Here is a 5881-nt window from a genome sequence, read left to right as displayed (position 1 = left end):
GGGGAAAGTTAGGGGAGTGCATGTTAATGTGTCTGGAGGTGGGGTGTTCCAAAAGGGTTTGGTTTGTGTGGGCTGCGTTCCATTTCAAATTACCGCCAGTACAATATACAGTATGCACCAGTCTGTGATATATGCCGATGTGCAGGCCCGCTCCTCCCTACACGCCGATCACACAGACTGCGTCTGCCTCTCGTGGAGGGAGCCTCATCTTGTGGAGGGAGTGTCACTACCCGACCTGCCCCCCTGCCCGATCTGTACTGCGCATGTGCGAGATGGTCCGCCATATTAGACAACTACATACGGCAACTCTAATAGGACACTTGACACTTTTGGCAAAGCAGAAAAAGAACCGAGAGAGATGAGTTATTGTTAATACAACGTGACTTCACTATTATTTAACAACTCTTTTTATTGGGTTCTTTTGTTTGGGGTTAATTACATTGTCAGAATAAGTGAGAAATGGATTTAACTTCTGTTAGACAGCTATCATGCTGAATAAATATTTACTGTGAATGTATGCAAAAATGTATGGCAGAAGTTAAATCCATTTCTCACTTATTATGTACTTAACCCCAAATAAAAGAACCCAATAAAAAGAGTTGTTAAATAATAGTGAAGTCACGTTGTAATAACAATAACTAATCTCTCTCGGTTATTTATCCGCTTTGCCAAAAGCCACTGTGTCAAGTGTCCTTGGAATTGTCGTATGTAGTTGTCCAATATGGCGGATCATCTCGCACATGCGCAGTACAGATCGGGTAGTGACAGGGAGCATCATCTGATGCGCAAATGCGGCGCAATTGAGTGCGCCATAGTTTCTGCTGCGAGGCTCCACTTACACATCACCACCCCTCCGCCCCCCACTACGTCGACGCTCGCGAGGGCCTCATCACTTCACAGCCCTGCCGATGTGATATAATGTATAGGACCTTTTTCCTCATGGGTGTCATTCAACAGACCAATCATCACAGTTTTAAAGAATGAGTTTGTATGGATAAACTTAAAACATTTGTATTTGTCTTGGCTTCAGCTCACTGCTAACTTAAGAACACAAATAGGCACGACACATACAGTGGGGCAAAAAGGTGTTTAGTCAGCCACCAATTGTGCAAGTTCTCCCACTTAAAAAGATGAGAGAGGCCTGTAACTTTCATCCTAGGTATACCTCAACTATGAGAGACAAAATGAGAAGAAAAAAATCCAGAAAATCACATTGTCTGATTTTTAAAGACTTTATTTGCAAATTATGTTGGAAAATAAGTATTTGGTCAATAACAAAAGTTCATCTCAATACTTTGTTATATACCCTTTGTTGGCAATGACAGAGGTCAAACGTTTTCTGTAAGTCTTCACAAGGTTTTCACACGCTGTTGCTGGTATTTGGTCCCATTCCTCCATGCAGATCTCCTCTAGAGCAGTGATGTTTTGGGGCTGTCGCTGGGCAACACGGACTTTCAACTCCCTCCAAAGATTTTCTATGGGATTGAGATCTGAAGACTGGCTAGGCCACTCCAGGACCTTGAAATGCTTCTTACGAAGCCACTCCTTCGTTGCATGGGCGGTGTGTTTGGGATCATTGTCATGCTGAAAGACCCAGCCACGTTTCATCTTCAATGCCCTTGCTGATGGAAGGAGGTTGTCACTCAAAATCTCACGATACATGGCCCCATTCATTCTTTCCTTTACAAGGATCAGTCGTCCTGGTCCCTTTGCAGAAAAACAGCCCCAAAGCATGATGTTTCCACCCCCATGTTTCACAGTAGGTATGGTGTTCTTTGGATGCAACTCAGCATTCTTTCTCCTCCAAACACGTCTAGTTGAGTTTTTACCAAAAAGTTCTATTTTGGTTTCATCTGACCATATGACATTCTCCCAATCCTCTTCTGGATCATCTAAATGCTCTCTAGCAAACTTCAGATGGGCCTGGACATGTACTGGCTTAAGCAGGGGGACACGTCTGGCACTGCAGGATTTGAGTCCCTGGCGGCGTAGTGTGTAACGGCACGTCCACACAGCGGCGTGCGTTGACGCTTGCCGGCGGGCGTGTCTGAAACTCGACCAACAACCACTTACATGAACCTCCCGCCCCTGACACACAAGCAGCGGTTTGATTGGCTAGAGCTTCTACTGGCATATGATTCGATTGGCTGACGCTTCTGCCGAGGCGTCAAAAGTTGAACATTGCTCAACTTTTGCAGCGAGCCACGCCAGTGCATCGCTTCCCACGATGCAGTGCTGCGAAATGTGACGTCACCCCATTCAAAGTGAATGGTGAAGCGTCAACGCACGCCGCTGTGTGGACGGGCCGTTACTGATGGTAGCCTTTGTTACTTTGGTCCCAGCTCTCTGCAGGTCATTGACTAGATCCCCCCGTGTGGTTCTGGGATTTTTGCTCACCGTTCTTGTGATCATTTTGACCCCACGGGGTAAGATCTTGCGTGGAGCCCCAGATCGAGGGAGATTATCAGTGGTCTTGTATGTCTTCCATTTTCTAATAATTGCTCCCACAGTTGATTTCTTCACACCAAGCTGCTTACCTATTGCAGATTCAGTCTTCCCAGCCTGTTGCAGGTCTACCATTTTGTTTCTGGTGTCCTTTGACAGCTCTTTGGTCTTGGCCATAGTGGAGTTTGGAGTGCGACTGTTTGAGGTTGTGGACAGGTGTCTTTTATACTGATAACGAGTTCAAACAGGTGCCATTAATACAGTTAACAAGTGGAGGACAGAGGAGGCTCTTAAAGAAGAAGTTACAGGTCTGTGAGAGCCATACATTTTGTTTGTTTGTAGGTGACCAAATACTTATTTTCCACCATAATTTGCAAATCAATTCTTTAAAAATCAGGCAATGTGATTTTCTGGATTTTTTTTTTTCATTTTGTCTCTCATAGTTGAGGTATACCTAGGATGAAAATTACAGGCCTCTCATCTTTTTAAGTGGGAGAACTTGCACAATTGGTGGCTGACTAAATACTTTTTTGCCCCACTGTAAATACGAAAAGTCCAGTGAATTCAAATGATAATTTGAAGTAATAGTATGTACGATTAACTCAAACATATGAAGGATTGTAACATAGTAAATAGCATTTTTTCCATCAGTTTAATATTTTGGAATAGTATTATTTTAAAAAATATGTTCACTGCCAAGAATAGGAATTCACGTACAAATGATTACAAGAAAAAATGTAATGTAAAAATATATGGCTGGACATGATGCATTAATGCGACATGAAACATTACACAAGTACCTCAACCTTAAATTAATAATACATTATTGTTACTGTAATTTCAATATTTACATTAGCAGTCATGCTTAAGACTGAAACACTCCTTTTAAACAAAGCATACAAAAATCCAATCGTTCCACAGAAGCATCATTGTTTATTTCTTATTTTAAAATATTTTCTAAAACAAACCTCCCTGATTCTTTCCCTCAGTACTTTTTTGTAGGGGAAAGTGGCTGACCCTTGATGAATGGGGCATTCTGCAAGGAATTAAAAGATGGTAATAAGTTGAAGTTCAGCATTAACCTCCTAAACATTGCCTAACATCACATTGTGCTCAATTCAATTGGTCAAAATGGCACTGAGACTTTTGATACTAAAAAGTCTAAACAAAACAAAAGGTGGCGTATTCTAATCGTACCCGTGATTGTTTTCTCTCTCTTTAACTAATTCAATGTGCAAAATCAAACACAGTTTTCAGTCTATCTAAATAAGATAATTACTAATTAACCCACACATACCATTAATTGCCACTTTATTCCTTAGCCGCGTTCACACCGCAGTACTTTTCCCACTTTAGTTCCGAAATGTCGCGTTCACACCAAAAAGAGCCGGAACTAAAATTAGTTCATCAGAAGTTTTTTTCCCCCTTTTCCGTCACTGCTAGAGAGCAGGTACTTTCGTGGGAGAAAAAGGTTCCTATGTCTGATTGGATGGGCAGAATGCAAACCACGCCCCGTAAAACTCCAACAAAGTTTTGTGAAGCCGCCATTTTATTATCCTTGCATTAGCATTATTAGCATTGGCATTAGCCCAGCGCACAAACGCAGAGAGACTAACTTATGGCAACACAAAAGAAAACATGGGAGCGGTGGAGATGAGGAGGTGTCGGCGTTCCGGCGATTTACTTTACTTGGAAGCTGCTGGAGTCCCAGCAGCTTCTAGAAAATGACATTCCCAGAACAAATTACCACATATTCCCTTCTAAAAGGGTTAAATTAATAATCTTTTCTCTCAAAGTAATGATAAACCTGTGAGTTGGATGTAGAAAAGTCAGAATCAATATAGATTTTTTTTTATTTTAAAGAAAATACATATTGAACATAGTAAAAAACTGTAAATTATAGTGTCCATCCGAAAAATATTTTTTACTTATAGTGAAAACTACCCTTGGATGATGGATTAGTAGACTAACAGCTTCAGGAATCCAAAGTACAACATATAATAAGTACCCTGTATCAAGATTGATGCAAAACAAGTGAAATGTTACCTTTTTTAGAGAGATTTAGCAAAAAAAAAACACTTCTGGGGTCATTTGGGTGGATTTTTCATATATCGCCCCCCTTGGTCGATTTTCACGAATGAAATCTCTTTATAACCGCTAGAGCCAATGGAATCGAGGGGAAGTTCTACACACACCAATAGATGAACAAATAAGGAGTGAGAGTGACGCATGGCCAAAACCGGAAGCTGCATACACTCTGGTGGCTACCATTAGCAGCTAACTGTTTTGCTCAGATTTTTACATTAAAATGGAATTATGGATTAAAAATAATTGTTTCAAAGCCACATATACATTATTAACCTATGGATCAACCGATTCAGCCGCGTTTTTTCTCGTTTTAATGCCATTGAGCACGTCTTTTGATCAGATTGACAGCTACGGTGAGACGATCGCCAGTAAAAGCTCCGTAAAGGTACGTGTTGTGATGTCTGTGTTTGCTTCCCCTGTCGCGAGTTCGGATCGCTCAGTGATGATACTAAATTTAAATAATCTGTGGAGTCTCAGCTTTAATCGGATATATTGTATGTGCAGTTTGTTTGAGTTTGTGCTCCGTATGAAAAATCTTGTTAAAACAATGAACTCATGTTTTTTATCTCTTAGATAGGATGAAAGAAAATCATAAGAGTAAGGAAAAAATTGTTATACAGAGTCAGTCAACTGTTTAAAGTGGCTGTTATGGACGACCCTAATCTGTCAATATCTGGTTGATCCAAAAGTTGATGCTCCATCATCACAGAACTAATACTAAAATCATCATAACCAGGGGTGTATTGCTAATTCTATAAGTTCCGCATGCGTGCACGTGCACAGTTGTGGCTCGTTATGAAGCTTATGTAACTGTCAATTAACAGAGATGTGTCTGTTGTGTTTGTTTTTAGGATGGAACCCTTGTCTTTTTCTCTGCAAACAGAATCTACCTACGGTTACAAATAAATAACCTGAACCTGAACCTTAACACTCCAGCCAGAATCAGCAAATAATGGTCGTTTATTAAGTCTGCATTATTGAATAAATGTGTGTGATTCTTACAGTAAATGCTGGACACAGCTGCTTGATAGTATATAAAGGTCCTTCATTGATCACATAATTAACTCCCTCCTGCTGAGGTACAAAGGTTACTATATAAAAAGTGTGCACATTTATTTAGTATCCTATCCATGTGAATATGTTTTAAGTGGGGGTTGACCTATCATCCTCTAGGGGGGTCCGGAGGCCCCCGGGAAGTTAAATGCATCAATTTTGTGCAATTTGAGGGCAAAATTAACTAAATCTATGGATACATCTATCAACACTCATATGAAACTTAACTGTATACATTTCAATAATTAAAAAAATGATAACAATATGAATAATACTTTTTTTTATTTATCTTTGT

The sequence above is a fragment of the Notothenia rossii genome (genome assembly GCF_949606895.1).
Source record: "Notothenia rossii genome assembly, chromosome: 6".
NCBI lineage: Eukaryota > Metazoa > Chordata > Actinopteri > Perciformes > Nototheniidae > Notothenia > Notothenia rossii.
Note: the sequence above shows the minus strand (reverse complement) of the source record.